Here is a 26560-nt window from a genome sequence, read left to right as displayed (position 1 = left end):
ATGCTACTGGTTTCCTCTTTCAGAATAGAAAGGAATAAGCTAAAATACAGCATTTCTCATTGATTAAAGCATGTCATGAGGTTTGTTAGGACAGAATGCATATGCTGGCCGTCCATACCTGTTCCTGATGCATAGGTAAAGAAACTGCAGTTAATAATTGCAAACGGATATGTTTATGTTTGCAATATTTACAGATCAGTTTGCAATTAGTATACTTTCTAGAATAATCCTGCCTTTATTATTCACTAGAGGATTTGGAAAATGATTTTCATCACATAGGTAACAAAACAAAACAAACAAAACATGATTCACTCCATTTCTTAGTGAAAATGAAACAGCAACACAAATCGGATCTTGCTTGTGGATACGTGGTACATGTTGAAGGAGTTATGTGTTGCCCTCCCATCAACAATGCAGCAGCTCCACACTCACCAGCAAACCATAGAGTAATGCTAACTCTTCTGCAGAAGTGGGCAAAGAGTGGAAGGTATTAATATATAGTTCTCATGAGTAAGGGTTATTGCTATTACATGGAATGTCTCATTTGAAGGAAAGAGAAAAGGTTGGAAGTATAAGGGTAGGAAATGAGAAATTAAAATATGGGAGTTTTTAGATATTATTTCTTTTTATCTTAGGGTTCCAGACACAATAGAACTGGCTGTGAAAACCTGAGAGAGAGTAAGTGGTACAATTATTATCTAAAGTATTTATTAAAGTATTTATTGAGATGCTACTGCATGCTGGACACTCTTTGGGTTGCTGAGAGTACTGTGAAGAATATAAAGGCATACCTCAGAGATACTGTAGATTTGGTTTCAGATCACAATAAAGCAAATATCCTAATAAAGCCAGTCACATGAATTTCTTGGTTTCTCAGGGCCTGTAAGAGTTATGTTTACACTATACTATAGTATATTAAGTGTGCAGTAGCAATGTTACATCTAAAAAATCTGAGTCTTGTAATCCTTTTTCTGGTGGAGGGTCTTGATGTTGATGGCTGCTGGCTGATCAGAGTTGTGTTTGCTGAAGACTGGGGTGGCTGTGGCAATTTCTTAAAATAAAACAACAATGAAGTTTGCTGTATTGCCTCTTCCTTTCATGAAATATTTCTCTGTAGCATGTGGTGCTCTTTGACAGCATTTTACCTGCAGTAGAATTTCTTCCAAAATTGGAGTCAATTCTCTCGAACTCTGCTGCTGCTTTATCAACTGAGTTTACGTAATATTCTTAATCCTTTATTGTCTTTTCAACAATGTTTATGGCATCTTATCTAGGAATAGATTTCCATCTCTGGAAATCATGTTTTTGCTCTTTCATAAGAGGCAGCAAGTTAGTCATATGTTCAGGTTCCATTTCTAATTCTAGTTATTTTGCTATTTCCACCACATCTGCTTTTACTTCCTCCATTGAAATCTTACACCCCTCAAAGTCATCAATGAGGGTTAGAATCAACTTCTTCCAAACTCCTGTTAATGTGGATATTTTGATCTTTTTCCATGAGTCACACATGCTCTTACTGACATCTAAAATGGGGAACACTTTCAAGAAAGTTTTCAATCTACTTTACCCCTATCTCTCAGAAGAATCACTATCTATGACAGCCATAGCCTTATGAAATGTATTTCTTAAATAATAGGACTTGAAAGTAAAAATTCCATTCGGATCTATGGACTGCAGAATGGATGTTGTGTTAGAAGACATGAAAACAACAACAATCTTCTTGTACATCTCTATCAGAGCTCTTGGGTGAACAGGTGCCTTATCAATGAGCAGTAATATTTAATTTTTTAAATTTTTAAAAAAATTCTTAAATGTTTAGCTTTTGTGGGTACATAGTAGGTGTGTATATTCATGGGGTCCCTGAGATGCTTGGCACAGGCATGCAATGTAAAACAATCACGTCATGGAGAATGGGTTGCCAATCCCCTCAAGCATTTATCTTTTGTGTTATAAATAACTCCATTATACTTGTTTAGTTACTTTAAAATGTACAATTAAGTTATAATTGACTACACTATCCTGTTTTGTTCTCAAATAGTAGGTCTTATTCATTATTTCTAACTACTTTTTAAATCCATTAACCTTCTTTATCTGCCCAGACCCCCCACTACCCTTCCCAGCCTCTGGTAACCATCCTACACTCTATGTCCATGAGTTCGATTGTTTTGATTTTTAGAACCCACAAATAAGTGAGAACATGTGACATTTGTCTTTCTGTGTCTGGCTTATTTCACTTAAGGTAATGATCTCCATTTCCATCCATGTTGTTGCAAATAACTATGTCTCATTCTTTTTTATGGCTGAATAGTACTCCATTGTGCATATGTACCATATTTTCTTTATCCATTCATCTGTTGATGGACACTTAGGTTGCTTCCGAATCTTGGCCATTGTGAACAGTGCTGCAACAAATATAGGAGTGCAGATATCTCTTTGATATACTGATTTCCTTTCTTTTGGGTATATACCCAGCAGTGGGATTGCTTGATCATATGATCGCTCTATTTTTAGCTTTTTGAGGAAACTTCAAACTGTTTTTCATAATGGTTGTACTAATTTACATTCCCACCAGTACAATGGTTCCCTTTTTTCCACATCTTCTCGAGCCTTTGTTATTGCCTATATTTTGAATCTTAGCCATTTCAACTATGGTGAGATAATATGTCACTGTAGTTTTGATTTGCATTTCTCTGATAATCAATTATGTTCATTTGCCTATTTGCTGTTTGTATATCTTCTTTTGAGAAATATCTATTCAAATATTTTGCCCATTTTTTGATCAGATTAGATTCTCTATTAATTGGCAGTAATATTTTAGAAGGAATTTTTTTTCTAAGCAGTCTCAACTGTAGACTTAAAATGTTCAGTAAACGATGCTACAAAAAGGTATGCTGTTATCCATTTTTGTTGTTCCATTTTTAGAGTACACACAGAGTATATTCAGCATAACTCTTAAGGGATCTAGGATTTTCAGAATGATATACAAGCATTGGCTTCAACTTAAAGTCACCAGCTGCATTAGCCCCTAACAAGAGAATCAGCCTGTTCTTTAAAGCTTTGAAGCTGGGCATTGACTTCTCCTGTTTAGCTGTGAAAGTCCTAGATGGCATCTGCTTCCAATATAAGGCTGTTTTCTCTACACTGAAAATCTGTTGTTTGGTGTAGCTACCTTCATCAATGATCTTAGCTAGGGTTTCTGGATAACTGGTTGCAGCTTCTACATCAGCACTGCTTCAACTTGTACTTTTATATTATGAAAATGGCTTTCTTCCTAAAATCTCATGAACCACTCTGCTAGTTGCCAAATTTTCTTCTGTGGCTTCTTCACCTTTCTCAGCCTTCATAGAATTGAAGAGAGTTAGAGCCTAGCTCTGGATTAGGCTTTGGCTTACGAGAATGTGTCCAGTTTGATCTTCTATCCAGGCAATTAAAACTTTCTTTTCTGAGCAATAAGGCTGTTTTGCTTTCTTATCATCTGTGTGTTCATTGGAGTAGCAAATTCCTGCAAGAACTTTTCCTTTGCACGAACAATTTTGCTATTTGGCACAAGAGGTCAAGCTTTCAGTCTTTCTTGGCTTTCAACATGTCTTCATCATGAAGCTTAATGATTTTCTAGCTTTTGATTTAAAGGGAAAGGTGTGAGACTCTTCACTTGAACACTTAGAAGCCGTTGTGGGGTTAATTGGCCTAATTTCAATATTTTTGTGTCTCAGGGAATAGAGAGGCCCAAGGAGAGGGAAAGAGATGAAGGAATAGTCAGTTGGTGGAGCACTCAGAACACGTAATATTTACCAATTATATTCACTGTTTAATATGAGTATGGTTCATGTTGCCCCCCCACAAAATTACAACAATGTCCAAGATATACCATCTGAGATCACTGATCACAGATCACCACAACAGATGTAATACTAATGAAAAAGTTTGAAATATTGCAAAAATTACCAAAATGTGACAGAGACACAAAGTGAACACATGCCGTGGGATAAATGGGGCTAGAGACTTGTTCAGCGCAGAGTTGCCACAAACTTAAACTTATAACAGAGGCAGTATGTGTGAAGCACAATAAAACAAGGTGAGTTAAAATGAGATACATCTATACCAGATAAATATTGCTTTCGAGGGACTCATATTTTAGTAAGAAAGATAGACAATAAACAGGTAAAACAAAAACATCAATACTCCAGGCAGAGGGAAAAGAGCAAGTACAAAATTTCCACCATAGGGTAAAGAACAAGCTTGCTAGTTCGAGGAGCAGAAAATTCTGCTTTTTGTGGCTGTTGCAGGACACAGTGATAGAAGGTGGGGTCAGACCTGGTGGTGGGGGCTAGTTCACCCAGGATTGTGGGGACTACAGTAATGTGTTTACAGTTTTTGGATTCTAAAAGTAATGGAAGGTCTTTGCAGAATTTTCAGCAAGGGCATAAGAGACTTGATTCAGGTTTCAAAAGCACACTTATCCTGCTATGAGGACCAGGTAGCAGACTAGAGCAGAGGCTCAGACAAGGCATTCGTGGTGCCACAAAAAGGTTGTGGCAGTGAAGATAATGATAGGTGCGCCAATTTGGGATATGTTTTGAGGTATAGAGTTAAAAAAGATTTGTTGATAAGCTGGATGTGAATAGAGAAGGAGAAAGAGGAATCACAGATGACTGGATGGTTGCCATTGCCTTTTCCTGACATGAGGGAAACTTGGACATTCGGGGCATGGCATAACAATACCAGTTAAGAAAGTAGATATTTGAGTTTGATATTCCAGCCTAGAGATTTAACTTTGTGGGTCATCTATGTATAGATACCATTTAAAGCCACAGGCTAGATTTGAGTATCTAGATTGGTGACCTTGCTCAGAGCAATTTTAGTGGAGGAAAGGGTATTAAAGCTAAATTATGAGATGAAAATGATTGACTCTAAATTTGAACAACTTGAGGAGCAAATGCTAACTAAGGAGGTCAATTCATTGAGTTTAGGTAGCTGTGAAGGGCACCAGAGAATAAATATAGCTGGAGGGAGATATGGGATCAAATGATGCTTTTGTTTTGTTTTTGAAGAGCTTGTTGTATAGTAAATAGAATGATATCTTGGTAGCAGAAAAACTGATAATGGGATAAAGGGAGGCATAAAGAGAAGGAGGTGGGTAAGGAGAGAGAAAATCTTTGACAAAGTGAGAGAGACTAGGACTGAAGCACAAGTGGAGGGCTGGACTGTTTTGTAGAAGATGTGCCTCTGTTGTAGCAGAGGGAAAACTGAGAGTGAACAGACAGTTTGATAAGTGTGAATGTGAGGGTATCTGAGTTAAGTTCATTAGAGTCATGGTACTGGATTTATTTTCCCTTTGCTATCTCTCAAGACAAATAAAGGCTTTCCTGATATTTAAAATATTGTTTATAATATTGTGTACTTGGTTGAACTAGTGTGAAGAAGCAACATGCCACTTCTCCCACTGAACTAGCAGGTTGATAGTTGAAGTAAACTCTAAAAGAGAAATACATTGCTAGGAAACAATTGGGCTTGTGGTCTGTGCACCCTTCTTCATCTGAAGTTTGGCAGATTCTAACCGTTGCAGATTCTGTTGTGAACATTTGAAAATATGTTTCTGGTTCCTATTCTTTTCCTGATGTTGTTAACATCCTAGGACCAGAAATACCATTTGACCCAGCAATCCCATTACTGGTTATATACCCAAAGGATTATAAATCATTCTACTATAAAGACACATGCACATGTATGTGCATGTGTCACAATAGCGAAGACTTGGAACCAACCCAAATGTCCATCAGTGATAGACTGGATAAAGAAAATGTGGCACATATACACCATGGAATACTATGCAGTCATAAAAAAGGATGAGTTCATGTCCTTTGTGGGGACATGGATGAAGCTGGAAACCATCATTCTCAGCAAACTAACACAAGAACAGAAAACCAAACACCACATGTTCTCACTCATAAGTGGGAGTTGAGCAATAAGAACACATGGACACAGGGAGGGGAACATCACACACTGGGGCCTGTCATTGGGGGTGGGAGGCTAGGGGAGGAATAGCATTAGGAGAAATACCTAATGTAGATGATGGGTTGATGGGTGCAGCAAACCACCATGGCACATGTATACCTACATAACGAACAAACAAACGTTCTGCACATGTATCCCAGAACTTAAAGTATAATTTAAAAAAATGACTTTAAATATAAAGCTAAATTTTCCTTTCACCACTATCTCTCTATCTTTTCTTTGGCAGTCATAATTACAAGTTGACATGTATTCTTAATACATGCTTTAATATATTGATATACAAAAATACATAAATTGAAAGGTAAAACTGTTTATGTGTATGTTTCAAAAATCTGCATAAACTTTATTTTGTAAATATTAAATGCTTTTCTGCAAACAGATCAATTTGTCCAAAATAGTTTTTACCTTTATAATGATACATATTTTCCTATATTTTCTTTTAAATTATTCCAATGTTCTCATCTTTAACTTGTTGAGTTTTTAAATGTGTTTGATGTGAAATAAAGTCTACTTTTGTACTATTTCATAGAAAAGCCAGTTGTCCCATTTATCAAAGAAATAATCCCCACTATCTAAATGCTATCATATCTCAAGTTCATATATACACAGGGAACTTCTTTCATCTTTATATTTCATTTCTTTAGCTGGTACTCTCTGTTTTATTACTGTATCTCTGCAATGTATTTTAATTCCTGGTACCTTTCTTATTATATTTTAAAATTATGTTGGTTATTCTTCTGCCTCGAGTCTTCTTTACACATTTTATATTTAGTATTTTAAGTTTCATAAAATCTTATTGGCATTTTGATTGGAAATTAATTGAACTGACAGACTAATGTGGACAGATCCAACATCTTTAAAATAATGGCCATGTCGACCCATGTATTTACTCAATTCTTTTATGTTTATAAATACAATTGTATAATTTTCAATATAGATTTGCTTATATATATATTACACTACTATGCAAATTAAGCCAGATATCATTTTAGGTAATTTGCATGTTTTGTTTCATTTAATCTGCACATCAATCTTCTGATAAAAGTGTCAATTATTATTCTCATTTTTCAAAAGAGAAAATCAAAGTCCCAGAGAGATGAAGTAATTTGACCAATGTCACAAGGCTACTAATTGGAGGGGCTGAATTCAAACCCAATTAATCTGACTCCGTGGCTTCTAATCATTATGTAATGGTAATTTCTGGCATCATTAGTACTTTGTAGATTGTATTGTTATTTTAAAGAAAATATTTTAATTGCATTTTGTTTGAGTACAGCTGGTATGTAGAAATGTTATTTTTTTTTTTGGACATTGGTTTGTGTCTAGCAATTTCTCTGGGCTTTTAAACTAGTTTTAAAAGTTGCCTGCTGTTTCTTTTGGGTATCTGTGTAAGCAAACATCTTGTATGCAGATAATAGCAATTTTGACCTTTTTTTTAGCTTTCTACCTCTACATTTTTATCTTGTCTTAGTACAATGGCTAGTAGGTCTGGTAAAATGTGAAATATTAGGATTGCTGGTGGGCATCTCGGTTTTATTCCTAACTTCAATGTTTCTGCTTTAAAAATTTACCATTAAAGATGATATTAAATATAAGGTAGATTCTCTTTACTGAGCTATTGAAGCTCCCTTCTAGGATTTGATTACCAGCAGTTTCTTTGTAATAATGGATATTAAATTTTATTAAATGCCTTTTGTTCTCTCTTTTTTTTTTTTTTTTTCTGTTCTAGATCCTTCGGTTTTATTTATTTATTTATTTATTTATTTATTTTTTATTTTTTTATTATACTTTAAGTTCTAGGGTACATGTGCATAACGTGCAGGTTACATATGTATACATGTGCCATGTTGGTGTGCTGCACCCATCAACTCGTCAGCACCCATCAATTCATCATTTATATCAGGTATAACTCCCCAATAATTAAAACACATAAATTACCTGATGTTAAATGAGTCTTGAGTTCTTGTGATGCATGCTACTTGGTCACAATATCTTATGTTTTAATATACTCTTGGATAGGATTCACAAAAATTTTCCTTCTATTTCTTCCATTCCCATTCTCTGGAACATTTTGTGTAAGCTATAAATTTTTGTTTACTTAAAGATTCAGTACATTTTAAAATCATCAAAGCATAGGGACTTTTGTGAGGGGAGATTTTTCTTTAATCCTTATTAGCTCTTTGGGTTTTTTAATTTTTTCTTGATTAAATTTTTGAATTTTTTAATTTTCAAGAGAATTATCAATTTTAGCTGTCTTATATTTATTGAAATGTTATTCATTGCATTCCATTTTGAATAAAAATATTAAATGTCTGCAGTTATGTTTCTTCTTCTATTCCTAATATTATTACTTTCTTCATAATTAGTCTTGCCAAAAGTTTGCCTTTTCTATTTTTTCAAATATCTAGATTTCTGTCTTGCTACTCATATATAGTGTTTTGAGTACATATGTGTATATGTTTATTTTCTATTTAATAAACATTTTGCTTTAATCTTTACTTCCTTCAGTCTTTCTTTTTCTTTGGGTTGACTTCATTTCTTATTTTCTAGCCTCTTTAACTGAATGCTTAGCTAATTTACTTTCAAATATTATTGTACCTCAATATGAGAATTTAAAAGTATAAATTTTATTTAAATATTTCTTTATCTGTATCATGCAAGCTTCAAATATACTTTTTAATGTTCTAAATTAGTGTAAATTAGGCCAAAATTAAGCTAAACTTTTTCAATTATATTCCATTGTATCTGTTGTATAGAAAGCAATTTTCAACACAAAGTTAAATTTTGGTATCATTAAATACTGTTTGATTTTATATTAATTTGGTTTCACTGAAATCTATGTTTGGGTGCTTGTGGACAAATCATGGTTGTATAAAATTTGTGTTCATGCTTAACTTTGAATATCAACTGTCCCAATGAAGTGCATTTGAATGTTTCCTTTAATACCTGGGCACAATAAAAGTTAAATAGGTACTCTTCCAACTCCAACTCTGAAGTGCAAATTTGCACTTCCTTTTTCTGGTACAATATGGTGCTAAATAAAGTTTGTCTTGAATGTGTGTTTCCCCTTTTTTAAAAGCTAAAAGATTTTTAAAGTGTTTCTTTGGAATGTGTAAAGCATAGAGTTGATGTGATGTATCTAAGGTCACATGCAGAATCACTGAACTATTAAATGCCAAATGGTTTGCAAATAAACATGCAGATAATTATTTTTCCTCCCTAATTTTCAACTTGGCACTAGCCAGTACTCTTGTCAAATGTCCCATCTGTTTTCTCCCAGTCTCAGCATCTTGCATGCTACTTTCCACTCTTTCTCACAGTGATGCCTCATGACTGATAAATTGTAATATCACTTGGTTGCCTATGACATTGAATCCAAGCTCCTCTGTAGACTTTTTAAGCCCTTCCCAATCTGGGCCTGCATAGCCTGTCTTCACTTTCTAAATCTCCTTGGCCTGCAGCCTCTATTCCTCTGAGTCTAAACTCCTACTTGAAGCTTCCCTACCCCATCTCTTCATGACATTCATCTTGCACATCTCTTCCTCTTTATCCAGACATCCTTCTGCTTATCTAAGTTTTATTCATCTAAGCACTGCTCAACTGACATGGATTTGCTTGCTTCCTTGTAGATATCTTCTACTTCATTCATTGCTCATTGATCTGCTGTTTCCCAGTGATGCTTTATCGTTTGATTCCTACCTCATAGATTAATAGGTTTGCAGAATACAAAGCTCAGCTTTTTAATGTTTATACATGAGGAAATTGAGTATCAGGGAATTTGGTGTCATTAGTCAAGATGGAGCATTATTAATGTAGTGTTTTGAAGGAAAGACATTAAGCTTCTTTTGGCATGTGGAACTTTGTTTACCTGTGAGGTACCTAAGTTGAAGCGTCCAATAGGTTATTTGCTGAACAGATCTGCTGCTCACAAGGGATGTGTAGACAAGAGATCCTGTTTTGGAGTCCACTACTGTATAAGTGACAGCAGAAGCCAGGAGAATGGTTGAGAGAGCCCAGATAACATTTGGAACTAGACAACGATAAGGACTGGACCTTGGAGATTTACTGGAATTCTCATGTACAGCAGAAATCATGCTATTGCTAAAGTGAAACCAAAATCAGGTTTCTGGGGAAGCTTGGGGAGGAGAAGGAACAAAGGTGAATGAGAAGGTTTGTGGGCAGAGAGGTGGAGGCAGGTGAGGGTGCTGTCCTGCAGTAGGCAGCCCACAGAGTGCACTGTCACAGAGACCCTGAAATGTTGCATGGAAAAGAGGCCATGCTCTGTATGCCACCATGTGCCACTCGGCTTTGATGTCCCTGTGTATGCCCTTGAATATGCATATTTAAGACGGTTCCTCTCTATTGTTATTCAGCTGTGATAACCATGCATACATGGTTTTAATAAGACTTGGCAATAGTTTTTCAGTTGCAAAGGTATAGATGGAATCCACGTAAATATCTTATTCCATCTTCAAATGATAAATTGTGTAATGATATGAAATTCGCTTTAAACATTGCAAGTAAAAGGAGTATGTGATTTAAAATGTCATGCTTTGGAAGTACCGTATGAGCAAAATTCCTACAATCAATCATCCACAGCAAACTATTATTTAGAAATGATTTGAAAATAGATAAATTGAAAATATCATATTTTAAGAACAAGAGAAAAGTGATGATGTATCAAAAATTACTTTTTTATATCAACATATTGGGTTTGGGGTTAAATTTAGTGTTGTTTATAGAATCATAGGAAGTAAGGACTTCAAAATATCTCAGGAAGAAAATAAACATTGGTGAAAACACATCTTAAATTTCTCTGAAACCACTTTAATTTCACTCAGACTTAATGCATTATCAGTTTAAAGTCAAATAAAAATATTTTTAACATTATAAAAGTTTGGATTCTTGCTTTAGAATGTTTAAAAATAAGTTTTAGCTGGCTCGAACTTTCTTATTGAGCTCCACGCACACTGTACATATAAATATGCACATAACATTATGATGTCAATATACAAGCTATATGGAAGAATATATTAGAGGCCTGAAATTCTCATATAGTGCTGGGTGAATTTGAAATATATAAATATTGAAAGATTTATAATCTTAGAAGTTAATATCTGCAAGGGACATTAAAGCTTATGCTTGCTACAGACAAGTGAAAAACTGAGGCCCAGAGATTTGTTCAAGGGTGTAAAGATTTAGAAAGTAGTGATAATAATAACAACAATGATAATAACTACTTTTTCTATTGAGTGATTCCTATGTGCCAGATAATGTCCTAAGTATGGTAATATGTTATCACTGATAATTATTATGATTAAAAATAATGCCAGAAAACAGGAAAATGTGTCTTCATTTTCAGACTGCACTACCTTCTCTCCCAACACCCTCTCCAGTCCCACCTTGAGAGTCACTGCTGTATCTAAAGTGAACCATTATTTGGCCAGGTGCAGTGGCTCATGCCTGTAATCCCAGCACTTTGGGAGGCCAAGGCAGGTGGATCACCTGAGGTCAGGAGTTCGAAACCAGCCTGACCAACGTTGTGAAACCTCGTCTCTACTAAAAATACAAAAATTAGCCGGCGCGGTGGCACACACCTGTAATCCCAGCTACTCAGGAAGCTGAGGCAGGAGAATCGCTTGAACCCGGGAGGCGGGGGTTGCAGAGAGCCGAAATCATGCCACTGCACTCCAGCCTGGGAGACAGAGGGAGACCCTGTCTCAAAATATTAAATTAATTAAAAAAAAGTTAACCATTATTTGTGTATCCATTCTTAGGAATGTCATCTTGAGAAGCTTGTTCTTTCAATCTAGGAAAATGTACTGATCATGCAGGCATCATGGCAAGTGTTGTAAAATAAACAAAAATGAAAAGACATGACCCCTTCTCAGGAAGAACGTAGTCCGACAGAGCACAGAGGTAGAAATCAAAGCCCTGGGTTTGGGGAGGATGTAAGGGCAGGGCAACCTCATAAGCAAAGGTTCTGAGATAGGAGAGTCAGGTGGGTTGGGGACTTGAGGTTTCCTATCAGCTAAGATGCAGAGAACAGCTAAAGGGTAACGTGCTAGACAGAGAGAAATGCCTCCCCTTTGTACACATACACAGCACTCTCTCTTATTGCATAACATTTCATTTGGTCTTCACCACACCTTTATGAGGTTGGAGTTCAACCTAAGGGCCCATTTTCTCATTTTTAGCCCTCTGTCTTCCACTGAAAAAAAGGCAAAATCTCTCTCTTGTATTCTATGCTCCCCACGCCTCCTTCTAACATAATGACAAATTCATGATGTCAAGCACCAATTAATTTTGCTCCACCTCAGTTATACAGTACTCTTGCCCAATAAGCAACAATTTACCAAATTTATTCGATTTCATAACATCATTTGAAATGAAGGGAAATCCTCAATAATTTTTAGTTTTCTTAAAATGCAGCAGAATGAAAGCAGATCGTAGAAAGAAAGGTTAATGGCTTCTGAGTCATACAGGTCTAAGTTTGAGTACTGACTGTGCCTCTTGCTGGCAGTATTAATGTGGACAAGTTTCTTAAGGTCTTTGAACTTTAGCTTTTCTATTTATTGAATGAAATAGTAATGTTTCATAGGGTCATGGTGAGAATTAAGTGAAATACTGTGTAAATCTTTTTGGCAAATGGTGTCTAAATATTTCTTGAATTAGTGGATGAAATGAGTTGAACTGAAACAACATCAGAGGCCAGTCAAGATGGAGAATTAGGTGGAGGGACTGACTGTAGAAGGGTGGACCAGAACCAGGCATGATTATAATGTTCTTAGACGTTCCCAGGAAGAGGAGTCCCAGCTCCTGCGAATGCCGAATGTCTTGCAGTTGCAAAAGCCTCAGCTGTACCATCAAGCTTAATTTAGTTACAGATCAAATGCCATCATGCATTTGCCTCTTCCAGCTGCTTTTGCTGTGGGCTGGGAAAAGTTATAGCTGTTGTACACAAATCCCCTGCTGACAAACTGTGAAGCGTGGGGGCGGCTTTGTGAGTTACTTTATCTAAGCTTAAGCTAATGAGGATGTTTAGCACAGTCCTTAGCAATTTGTCAACACCTTGGCATTCTAGAACCATTTCCCAGGGCACTGAGTAAACATTTAAATGTTAGAGACAAAACAAGCTTCTCGTTAACAATAATGTTATATGTTCTCTGTGTGCTTTATCCTGCTATTTCAGAAGTGAAGAAGCATTTCTTTTCAGCTGGTGATTTAGTAGACATTCACAGGATATTTTTAGAAGAGTTTTAAAAGCTTTCCTACTGAAGATTTTCAGTAGTCTTCTAGACATCTCTGATGGGAAATTCTTTTGAACATCTACCAACAGAAGTCCTTCAACAGATATGTTATTCACAGAGAAAGGATTTCTAAGATGATGCTATATGAAAGAAAACAGGAAGTGAAACAATTTTAGGACATTCTATTCGTGTCACCATCTATTCTGGGTCAATGACATAAACACATGACCATGAAATTCATAGATGTCTTGGTATTTTATAACTATTCATTTGTTTAAAAAGTATTTATTGAACCCTATTTTCCTAGTTTTGACAACTGTACCATGGCTACGTAAGCTGTTATCACTAGGGGAAGCTGCATATAAGATATACGGGAACTCAATGTACCATTTTTAACTTTTCTCTGAGTCTAAAATTATGCCAAAAACTTGAAAAAATTTAAGAAAACTTTAAAAATATATGCAGATGTGGTAAACTGAGACATCTAGGCTTAACCTTATCATCTATAGCTTTACATAATCTTATAAAGTGCAAAATAGGAAAAAAATATTTATTGAACACCTATACTATGCTGTCCTAGGCCCTTGGGATACATCATTAAGCAAAACAGACAAAAATTCCTGCTCTATGGCACTGATATTAATGTGGCAGAGAAGACTGACAATAAAGAGTAAGCCTAAAGAATAAAAGAATGAATGATTGAGTGAATGAATAAAGTTATAACATGGTAAGTGCTATGAAAAGAAAAAAAAAAAAAAAAAAAACCAAGATAAAAGCAAGTCCAGAGCTGGGTAGAGTGAAGAGTGATGAGGGGTGTGAAACAGGAAGAAGCAGGGTGTGTGTGGCCATTTTACACAGCGTGTCCTTGGTGAGATGGTGACATTTCAGCCACAGCCTGTAAGAGGTGCAATATGTGGGGATGTTGGGAAGGAAATGTGTTCCTGGAAGAAGAAAAACCAGTCTAAAGTCCCTGTAAGAGCTGCTATGAGGAGGAAGAGCAAGGTGGCTGGAGCAGAGGGAGGAGGACACAGAGTGGGAGGAAATGGAGTTTCCAGTCTTTAGAAATTTTGTTCCATTTACTTTACTCTAACTCATGGTAAACACATTTGACTCACATGGAAGGAGAGAGAAATAACATTTATCAGATACTTATCATGTGCCAGAATTTATGAGGTTCATTTCACTTATTCCTCACAAATAAACCCATAAAGTGGGAATAACTCCCCCCAGTTTATAGGTGAAAAAGCTGAGGCTCAGACAGATTAAATAACTTCCCTGGAGTCATGCTGCGAATAGGTAGCAGAGTCACGGCTCTAACATCTCTTTGTATGGAGCCCACGACGTGCCCATATGTTCACTCCACTCTGCTGCCTCCCTTGTGTCATGCAGATTAAGCATGGTAGCTTTTCATTTATTTAATCCCCGAGGTATTGTTACTGATTATGGAATATTGAGGAATACAGCATGTGGCTTTATAAATTACTTTCTTTTTATTTTCAAACTTCTACTGAACCTGAGGCATTCCAATGGGTAAATGTGATATTTTGTTCCCCAACTGCTAACTCATCCTACATATGAGATTCCATTTTTTTTGACAAATATGCTGAGAGTTTCAGTCTATAGTCTCTAATGCACATTACAATATGTGACAGAATAGGGAGTAATTGCTATTTTCTAATTTAAGGATCTTCAGCTTTTAAAATGTATGAGTTTGGGGTTGTCATTTAAAGAGAAATTATTGCCCAAGGCTTAATAGAACTGAGGAGTGATTTAGACTTGAGAAACACCTTTCAGGTTAGATTTTTTATTATTTTACTTTATTTTATTTTTTACTTTAATTTCTAGGATACAAGTGCAGAAAACGTAGGTTTGTTACAGCGGTATACACGTACCATGGTGGTTTGCTGCACCTATCAACCCATCATCTAGGTTTTAAGACCCGCATGCATTAGCTATTTGTCCTAATGTTCTCCCTCCCCTCGCCTTCCACCCACCAACTGGCCCCAGTGTGCCTTGTTTCCCTCCCTGTGTCCATGTGTTTTCATTGTTCAACTCATACTTATGAGTGAGAACATGTGGTATTTGGTTCTCTGTTCCTGTGTTAGTTTGCTGAGAGTGATGACTTCCAACTTCATCCATGTCCCTGCAAAGGACATGATCTCATTCCTTTTTATGGCCACATAGTATTCCATGGTGTATATGTTCCACATTTTCTTTATTCAATCTACCACTGATGGAAATTTGGATCAGTTTCATTCATGGGATGCAGAGCTAGTTCAACATATGTGAATAAATTAAGGTAATCCATCACATAAAAAGAACCAATGACAAAAACCACGTGTTTATTTCAATAGATGCACAAAAGGCCTTCAACAAAATTCAACATCTCTTCATGTTAAAAACTCTCAATAAACTAGGAATGATGGAACATATCTCAAAGTAATAAGAGCTATTTATGACAAAGCAACTGCCAATATTATACTGAATGGGCAAAAGCTGGAAGCATTCCCCTTGAAAACCAGCAGAAGACAACGATGCCCTCTCTCACCAGTCCTGTTCAACATAGTATTGGAAGTTCTGACTAGGGCAATCAGGCAAGAGAAAGAAGTAAAGGGTATTCAAATAGGAAAAGAGGTAGTCAAACTGTCTCTGTTGGCAGATGACATGATTCTATATTTAGAAAACCCAATCATCTCAGTCCCAAAACTCCTTAAGCTGATAAGCAACTTTAGCGAAGTCTCAGGATCCGAAATCAATGTGCAAAAATCACAAGCATTCTTATTCACCAACAATAGACAAGAAGAGAGCCAAATCATGAATGATCTCCCATTCACAATTGCTACAAAGAGAATAAAATGCCTAGGAATACAGCTAACAAGGGATGTGAAGGAACTCTTCAAGGAGAACTATAAACCACTGCTCAAGGAAATAAGAGAGAACATAAACAAATGGAAAAAACATTCCATCCTCATGGGTAGGAAGAACCAATACGGTGAAAATGACCATACTGACCAAAGTAATTTATAGATTCAATGCTATTCCCATCAAACTACCATTTACATTCTTCACATAATTAGAAAAAAACTACTTTAAATTTCACATGGAGCTAAAAAAGAGCCTGTATAGCCAAGACAATCCTAAGCAGAAAGAACAAAGCTGGAGACATCACACTACCTGACTTCAGATTAGATTTTTATAGGAAAACATTTTGTTTACATGGGAGATTTAGTCTTACATGGAAGGAACCCATAGGACCTAATAACACACTTATTTCATCCACGTTTAATATTTTAGTTGCTGAGTAGAAAAACATGGTTAAAATTTGGCAACAATGGTGTAGGACAAAGTAATGTTTGACAATTTAAAGATAAAATAACAGTATCAACAATAAAATTGATACATAAAGAATGAATTTGTTTAAGCATGAAAATATAAGGGGACTATAAGACAATAATATTGTCCTTTGGATAAGGTCAGAAAGAAAATCTCTCAGAGAACATTAGATGTGACCCAAACTAAATTGATGTATAAATCTTGGAAGAGTCAGGGATTGGTGTGTAGTTAAGATTAAAAATTTATTTTAAAAATCAAGTATTTGCAGATGGTTTAAATTTTTACATGAGTAGTTTTTCTTGTAAAGTTTTGCCTACACTCAAAAGAGATTACTGTTGGAAATACCCAGAATAAATATTATTGGTGCTTTTTATGACAGTTTCAGATTTGTGGTTTGATAAGGTGGAAGATTCTGTGCTTCTTTCTTGCAGGTATCATTATTAGTAGCAGAAAGTGGAGATCTTATTCTACAAAATGCTAGTGTAGAGAATGGAGTCCATCTTGTCAGTGGGAGGAAATTATTGACAGGTGAAGGTGCCTTCTTTTTCTCTTTCCCTTTCCCCCAATTTTCAGTAGAGTTGTTACTTCAATTTGTATTTTGGACATTGTTCATTGTTTTGTCTACTCAGTTCAGACAACCACGATTCTGATTTAATGTCTTTCAATCCGATTGTTGTTTCTTTGTGGTCAGCTCTATCATCCCATCTCTCAGTACCTGATGAGTAATGGCAAAAAAAAAAAAAAAAAAAAAAAAAGCTCGGTTACAATTTTCTGTTTCAATATTATACTGAAGGCATAGGTGGTTGTTTCACCCTCTCCGTGCACCCTTTTGTGTGCCTAGAAGAGAGGAATGAGTCTGAGCTCTGTCAATATGAACACTGTGTCCTTGAGCCACTCCAATGTCTTTCTACCCTCCTATTTGGGGCAAGAACCTTAGTTCTGATGAAACTGCATAGCAAAACAGTTGATCCAAAGGTTAGACTATTTTAGCATTTCTCAGTAGGATTTACCAAACTTGATGAGTCAGCTAATCTTCAGCTGGGCTGTTGCTGCTTTAGCATTATTTAGAAATACTTTTAGTGGTTTGTCATCTGTTTCTGATAACTTGAGCTAAGATGGCCTGCTAAAAATCACTCGGGAGCATGGAGCCTGCTCAGGACCGTGATTCTGAACATATGCAGAGAGATGCAGTACAAGTGCAAATTCTCAGCATGGTCAATTGCTTTTCTTTCCATAGTTCACTTCAGAGTGGATATTATTAAGAAAATTGTATGTATATTTAACATTTTATTTTGGTGAAAGCAGTGTCATCAAGGGACCTAGATTCATAGTATTAGGCTCAAATTCTACTTCTTTTGTTACCTTTCTTAAATTCTGTTTGTAGTTATAATATTTTCTGTATCCAGTTCAGCATTTCATAAAGTGGTTAGGTTTGATTGCTAATTGTTGTTAGCAAAATAATTTGTACTTAGGTATTTAAAAATAATCACTATGTTCATTAATGAGAATGACTTTCTCTTATTTTTTTGAAAGCCACAGTTGAAGACTTTGAATTCAAAGCCCTGTGTTTTGAAAAAGAAAAATTAAGAAAATAAATTCTTCATTATGTCCATGATTGGAGAATATTTTCTATTGTGTAAAAACAGTTCCTTAGAAAAACAGTGTTACCACATCCATCTACTTTTTTTTTGTTTTATACACAGCAATAGATGTCTGTATTCTATGCTTGAGAACTTTTTCAGTGATTGCCTATCATTTTCCCTTCTTTGTGAAACATAAATCATGTAGTCACAAACTAATAGAAAAATTCATCTACAGATGCATAGTATGATGCCGATGAAGATTGTAAGATGATATCCTCCATTTTAAGAGTGCACCTAGTTTCTGCAAATGTGAAAAAAAGCTCAATATCACTGATAGTTAGAGAAATGTAAATCAAAACACAATGAGACACTATCTGACACCAGTCAGAATGGCAATTATTGAAAAGTCAAGGAACCACAGATACTGGCGAGGCTGTGGAGAAATAGCAACAGTTTCATACAGTTGGTGGGAATGTACATTAGTTCAACCATTGTGGAAGACTGTATGGCAATTCCTCAAAGATCTAGAACCACAAACACCATTTGACCCAGGAATTCCATTACTGTGTATATACATAAGGGAATATAAATCATTCTATTATAAAAGACATAAAAGATACATGCACATGTATGTTCATTGCAGCACTATTCAAACAAAGACATGGAATCAATCCAAATACCCATCGAAGATAGACTGGATAAAGAAAATATTGTACATATACACCATGGAATACTATGAAGCTATAAAACAGGAACAAGATCATATCCTTTGCAAGGATGGATGGAGCTGGAAATGATTATCCTCAGCAAAACAACACAGGAATGGAAAAACCAAACACCACATGTTCTCACTTATAAGTGGGAACTGAACAATGAGAACACATGGACACAGAGAGGGAAACAACACATACTGGGGCTTGTTGAAGGGTGAGGGATGTAGAGGGAAGGAGAGCATCAGGAAAAGTAGCTAATGCATGCTGGGATTAATACCTAGGTGATGGGTTGATAGGTGCAGCAAATGACCATGGCACACGTTTACCTACGTAACAAACCTGCACATCCTGCACATTTACCCCAGAAGTTAAATTAAAATAAAAATAATAATATATAGCCACATTGTGGCAATTACCACCTTGATGACTATTGTCACTTGCCTTCTGACACTCTCTTGTCTCTGGCTCTTGACTGAGGTGCACCTCTGAAATGGGTAAACCATAAACCACCACCCAGTATTTCATACTTCTGCCTCCTGTGTGGTCTTGGCTTCCAGGCCCATCCTCAGGGTCAGCGCTCCCATTCTTCCTCTCTCTTGTTCAGGGAGTCTCTCTGTTTCCTGAAGTGTGGGGGCAGGTTGCACTCAGCAAGTTTTGGCAGCATCCTTCTGTAGTTTTATGTTGCATGCTTAAACAGGGATTGCTTTGTTGACACACATTAGCCATATGGGAACGATTCAGATGGTGGTGTTGACAGTCATGTTTACATTGCTGTTTGTGTCTTTTTTCCCCTTAGTTTCAAAACAATCCAGGGCTGGATATTCTAACCACAGTGCAATAAGCATCATTTTCTTTTTTTCTTTTTTTCCCCGCTTCCCCTTTCAAACACAACTTGCTCTTTATTTGCATATGCAGGCAAATTGTTGAGGTGTGTATAGAATTGATGGTGATGATTGTGCTTCAGAATTTTCTATTTTAAGGGAAAAACATTAAGTTTCCACTGGTATAACTGTGATTAAAAAAACCCCACAAAAAACCAAGCATGAAATATAGGCTAATAAGATGAGTTATGGGGAGAATGTTTCAAAGTTTAAGAAACGGATTATTACAAATATGAAGACAGGGAAATGGTATGAGTGTTCTTATGGGTTTTTGGGATAAGTCAGACTAAAAAAGCCTATTAAAATTTTAATAAAAAACACAGCACTATCACATATTTAGACAGATCACAAATGCTTACTATAGATATTTCTTCTGGCTGAGAAGTAGAGATTTTGATTAAATTTTGGAAAGGAAGGGGGAGAAAAAGTCTTTAGATGATTTACAGCCTATAAATAATGTTGGGCAACCTACTAAATTTGGTGGATGATGTTCTCCAAGAAAGTCATTTGCAGAAAATGGACTAGAGTCTCAGGAAACAAATCTGAAAGAAAGAATTATCCAATGTATTTATATTCAATAGCTTCAGTGTCATGAAAAATCCTTATTCTAACCACAGAGATGGAATAAGGGGCAAGATTTAATTAATTTTTATGTGAAAAAAAATAAATGTACAGTATGATTTTCCATTAATATGAAGTACTAAAACAGGCACATCTAAACTATATTTATTAAAACCAGATCTGTGTTTGCCTGCAGCAGGGGATGAGGAAGATTAACTGAAAAGGGACCATAGGGAATTTTTTGGAGTGATAGAAACCTAAGTCTTGATTGGGATGGTAGCTAAACATATGTGTACATTTGTCAAGACTTACTGAACTGTAACTTTAAACTATATGTGCATTTTATATACATTAATTATAGCTTAATAAAGTTAATTGAAAAAATGAATTTTTACTAAGACATAGAAGAGAACACAAATATTAATTAGGAAAATTTGAGAGTGAAAGATAATTACTACAGTTGTAAAATATGAACATGAGTAGATACTAAATGTCTTCTCAGAAAATTGGATCACATGATCCCATGAAAATACTATCTTTAGTCAGTTGTTGATTAAAGCTGGCCAGTTTTAAACCAATAATTGCTTGTTTGTTTCTTGCAGCTATCATTCCTCTAATTGAATGTTGGAACTGAGTCCAAATTTTTAGAATTCGGATTGCTAAGGATTTCTCTACAGGCCTTGACCACAGAATGGCACAATCTTTCGGTAAAGAGGAAAAACAATCCAGACATTGATTTAGATGTAAGCAAACATCCAGAGACTCTTGGCCTCACATTTTAGTTTCCTCAGTAAAATACGTATCTTGGTACAAAATTAGAAATTTGTGAATGTTACAGTCTTTTTCTGGTATTCCTCTGCAACCCGATTTCTCCTTTTAAATAGAAGGGTACTGTACAGAGGCAGGTTAAAGCAAGTAAACCTCTGTGATCTTGGGTGATATGTGTGTGGCAATGTTCTGTCCCATGCAAACAAGTGCTGCCATTGAATCATGTAATTCCCAGAAAAACCCTAACATCAATTAAAGGGGAGACACAGATAAGTCCCACCCTCTAGGCAAAGAAGGTCATCAGGAGTAAGCTACTGTGTCTAAAAGAGGAACCTGAACACATGAGGTCCTTAAACTTTCTTAAAGTTTAGAAGTTATGCACTGCCTTCAACAGTCCATTATACTGTCCAATTGAAACATTACAGTGGTAAGGCGATGCAACTAGTTATGCTGCTCATCTTCCTAAAGCTCTAAATTTCTTTATGAGTTAGAACTTTATTGGACACCTTATGACAGTGTACAGTGCTAATTTATTATTCTACATAAATGACAATAAAATGGGAGCTTCCTCTGCAAGCATTTCTTATCACGATGAACCATTTAGTTATCAAAAGGTTGCAGTGTATTCCTCAGCGATCATGGGATTCTACATAGGATACAAATTAAAATTTATCCTGACTGGAGAAAAGCTTTTCACATTAATCTAACCCAGCCATAATATTCAATATGATTTGGGCATCTAATTTGGCTTCATTTGTTCTGCTTCAGGTAATGCCAATTTAATGATCCATTTATGTAATTGTAGAATAATAATAAGAATGCCTAACAATTTTAAGACTCAGTGTGTTGCAGAACATTTCTCATGGAAACCTAACACATCATAGGGTGATCTGAGAGGAAAAGAGGAGAATTTTATGTCAAGTAAGTTTGGGAAACACTTCATAATATCGCAGTTTCACTGTGCTCCATTTAACAAATGAGGTTCTTACTGAAATATTGCAGTGAAGAACCATGATGAATTTCATTTAACTCAGCATTTCTCAATCATCCACGACACACTTCTGATGTCTTAAGGAACACTAGACTTGGAAAAAACACAGTTTAAGAAATACTTTATTATGAAAAAAATATGTATCTCCCTTAATTCCCAAAACTTAAATTACTTCCCAGAGTAGTAATAGACAATCAAATTCAGTTGTACTTTAATGCCATCTATCCATCCATTCATACATTCCTCCATCCATCCATATCCATCCACCTTCTTCTCAACAATATATATGCTTGACTCTGTACTAAGTTTGTTGACTATGGACTAAACCAAGCAAAGGTGGTTGCTGTTCTCACATGGGAGGGGGAGACATCTGATAAATAAGATGTTTTCATGCAGGGGTCCAATGATGTAGCAGGGAGGGACTGGCATGGGGTTGGATTGGGCTATTTCAGACATGGTGGTCCTCTCAGTGGATGTAAAACCTCTTTTGAGACCTAAAGATGGAGAAACTCTTCCCACATTCTTACTTTAGCCAGAAGGCAAGCTATTTTTTAATTAATTTCTCACATTTTAAATTTAGACGAAGGACCCCAGCATGTGGTTAAGAGTCTAAGTCTAGAGTCATGTTACCTTCGTGTGAAACACAGTTTTTAATGTTTAGGTAACCTTGGGCAAGGAACTTACCAACTCTGTGCCTCAGTTTCCTGATCTGTAAAATGATTATAGTATTATATATTATATATAATAATACTAATATATAATACTATTATACTGCATAATATATTGTGTATTATATTAACATATTTATATATGTTATATATTATATTATATATAAAATATATATTATATATTATATTAATGTGTTAATATATTATATACTGTGTTAATATAATACTATTTATCAATTTATAATATACACTAAATAATATGTTATATATAATATCATGCCTCATTTCCCCAGACTCCCTGGACTCCATTCCTCATCTCCCCAGACTCCATATTATATATATAATATATTGTATAGTATATATTAAAAAATGATAAATGGTATTAATACTGTTTACCTCAGAAGGTGTAGGAAGATCAGATGAGTTAAATAATATTAATATGTTATTATATTAGTTAAATAATATTAATAAAATTAATATATTATATAGTATATATTATGTATGAGTTAAATATTAATATATAGTATATATTATATTTATATATAATATATTATATATAATGAGTTAAATAATATTAGTGTATTATATAGTATATATTATAAACTGTTAAGCAGTATTAATACTACTTATCTTAGAAGGTGTTGTAGGAAGATCAGATGAGTTAATACATGTCAGAAACTTAAGACACCACCTGACACAGCACTCAATAAGTGCTAGTGTTACCATTACTATTTCCTCATGATTTCTCGTATTTGCATTCTACTGGACAGTTTGGGTCAGCCAGGCTGGTGAGCTGGCTTTTGGGACCACATGGGGATTGTAAGGTCTATGGAGTCTGGGGAAATAAGGCATGATACTACTCTCCTTTTATAACTGTGAAGGTGATGATCTTAAAAATATGCCATGATATAAATTATGAGCCCTTTAAGACTTTTTTGGACAGTTGAATTTGTCCAACATGGGCATCAACTTGCTCTGTAGGTGGCTTAAGTTGCTGCTTGAGTTGTGGCTTAAGTTGCTGCTTGAGATCCATTCTCTGGCTGCATTGAGCAGGTCAGGGGACAATGCTGCTGATCCCCATGTCATTCATGGGTGTTGGGATCAGTACTATCAGAACTGAAGAAGGCCAATCCCGCAGATCCCAGCCTCATCTGGCATCTCTAAGAGCCGAGGGATCTATGTTTTAGGTAACCTGTTACCCCTTTGTGGCACATGTTGAAGATCTTGGTTTAGTGGTTCTCTGGAAGTGACTAATATCCTGAGATATTGTGAAGACACTTCCTCATGTGGAACTCAAAAGATCTGACAAAGGAGAATTTGAAGTCTGAGAAGGTCATGACACTGGGGCTGGAGTCCAGCAAGTGCCCTCTCCTCCTTAATTGCAGGCTTCAGGGCCACAAACTGACTTGGCCCTGGAAGAATTCATTAGGAAAGGAGCCATAACAACACTCAGTTCAGAGTGCTCCAGATGTAGTGTTCCATCTCCCTCACCCTCTTACCATTCATTGTCATCGTTCCTGCTGCCCCAATTTGAAGCTGTTTTCTTCAATATTTCATATTTACCACTTAAAAATAGTAAAAGCCCACAATCTGACTGGATGGTTTGTGAAGAAAGATTTAATGGGCCAGGGAAAGGAGTGTCATTCTTTATCAATACAAAATCTCTTCATCCATAGCTTGCTTTGTTTTTCTTAAGCATAAGAAGAGCCCAGCTTCAGTAATAAGATTTGGTGGTTTTATTTTTCCTGAAAAAAGAAATGCAAAACAAATAAAACACAACACACTAATAGATTTTTCAAAATATTATTCTAATAAGTGCACATGGTTAACTAAGCTTGGTCATCTTAGTGAAAATAAAGAAATCACTACTTTGGAGAATGTAGTATTTATAGAATGCTCACTGGTGAATTTTCCCCATGTCCACTCAGTAATCTCTTCTCCTAAAATATTGATTAGCTTTGGATTTATATACTTAGGCTATATGATAATTTCTGCATCAAATTTTATGTTAATCCATTCATTTATTTATTCAACAAACATTGGCTGAGAACCTAGAATGTCCCTCACACTGTACGAGATGTTGGATGATAAAAGAATGAGTAAGTTCAATTTCTCTCACTTTAAAGAATTACTATTTGAGAGAGACAAATGTGTAAGCAGACAAATTAGTACAGATTATGAAACTCACAAAGGTAAAGGGATGGGCAAAGTCCCATAGGTAAAGAGATGGGCAGAGTCCCATGGGAATACAGATGTTGAGTGGCTAAGTCTTCCTGGAAAGGTTGAGAGGTTATTTGATTGGCAGATTCAAGGATTCCTGAGACAGAGGTGGAGGTGAGTGGAGTAGAAATGGAAATTAGGAAGTGCAGGAGGTACCAAGTCAAAGTTGTATTGTGGGTGGTGGTGACACATTTAGTGGAAGGTAGGATGTGTGGGATAGAGGGCAAGAGATGAGCTTGGGCTTGCAGAACACGGGATGGGTTTTTTTTGGCCAGGTAAGATTGTTTACCTTCTGCTAGCTGGCAATACAAAGTGAAATAGTTCTTCTGATATGGTTTGGCTCTGTGTCCCCACCCAAATCTCACCTTACATTGTAATAATCCCCACTTTTCCAGGGAGGGACCTGGTGGGAGGTAATTGAATCATGGGGGAGGTTTCCCCCATGCTGTTCTCATGATAATGAGTGAGTGAGTTCTCATGAGATCTGATGGTTTTATAAGGGGCTTCCCCCTTCATTTGGCACTCACTCTCTCTCTGCAACCCTGTAAAGATGTGCTTTCTTTCATGATTGTAAGTTCCATGAAGCCTCCCCAGCCATGTGGAACTGTGAATCAATTAAACCTCTTTTCTTTATAAATTACCCAGGTTATCTCTTCATAGCAGGGTGAGAACCAACTAATACATCTTCATTTCATTTTTCTCTAGGACTTTATTTGGAGAAAATGTGGCAGTGTGACCAGAAAAAAGACTCTTTCAAGATTCCTGCCAAGAAATGAGGATGACCTCAACTGAGAATTAATGAGAAGGGAAGTGGATGGAAGACATTTAAGAAGTAGAATGCATTGAATTTGGAAATATAAGAAAGAAAATAAATGATGATAATGTCAAAATTTCTAGTTGAAAGTTTATTCAGAACAATAATTTTTGAGAATTTGTTCTATTCCAGGCACATAGATATAGGGGTGTAGTGAAGTTTCTAGTCCTGTCCATGCATGTATTTTACCTATGAAGGAAATGGTGACACAGTATGATATGTACTACATTATGGGTTAATGCAGAGATTGAAGGACACTGTTCAGTTCTACTGTTGCTTACAAACCACCCCAAATTCAGGGATATGAAACAACAGTGGTTTCACCATGCTCGTGGATTCTCTTGGTAATGAATTCAGAAAGGGACTTTTGTGGCTAATTCTCTTCTTCGTGATGTCTGATGCCTCACCTGGGAAAATGTGAAGGCGAGAATGAACCAGTAGCTGTGGGCTGAAATCATACAAAGTCTTATTCACCCATATATCTGGCTTCTATATTGAAAAGAGTCAAAAGCTACACCTGGGTGTCTTGACCTGGCTTGCTCACAGCAGACAAACTTTAGAGGAGTTGGGCCCCTTACCTGGCAGCTCGAGGCTCTGAGCACAAGTCTTTCAATGTCCAAGGTGGCATCACCTTTTCTGATCTGACATCAAATGACTCTGCCATATTTTACTAGTTACAAATGAGTCCCAAGTCCACCCAGATTCTAGAGGAGGGGACACAGCCTCCATCGCTCATTGGGAGCATTGTCAAAATTGCATTGCC

General features: G+C 36.0%; 2 long non-coding RNA genes across 2 annotated transcripts; one reads left to right on the top strand and one right to left on the bottom strand.

Moving 5' to 3' along the window:
* The first annotated feature begins 27 nt into the window (after positions 1-27).
* Positions 28-25749, top strand: LOC111549228. The gene is made up of 3 exons (XR_002733650.1): positions 28-135; positions 636-678; positions 25689-25749. It is a non-coding gene; the product is annotated as an uncharacterized LOC111549228 (long non-coding RNA).
* LOC111549229 lies at positions 17141-19559 on the bottom strand. Its single transcript, XR_002733651.2, has 2 exons — positions 19422-19559; positions 17141-17313 (listed from the first exon to the last, which is right to left on the bottom strand). It is a non-coding gene; the product is annotated as an uncharacterized LOC111549229 (long non-coding RNA).
* Positions 25750-26560: the final 811 nt, after the last annotated feature.

This window comes from Piliocolobus tephrosceles, chromosome 7 (assembly GCF_002776525.5).
Source record: "Piliocolobus tephrosceles isolate RC106 chromosome 7, ASM277652v3, whole genome shotgun sequence".
In the NCBI taxonomy this organism is placed as follows: Eukaryota; Metazoa; Chordata; class Mammalia; order Primates; family Cercopithecidae; genus Piliocolobus; species Piliocolobus tephrosceles.
The sequence above is the reverse complement of the archived record's forward strand: the minus strand, read 5'-3'. Positions and strand labels throughout refer to the sequence as shown.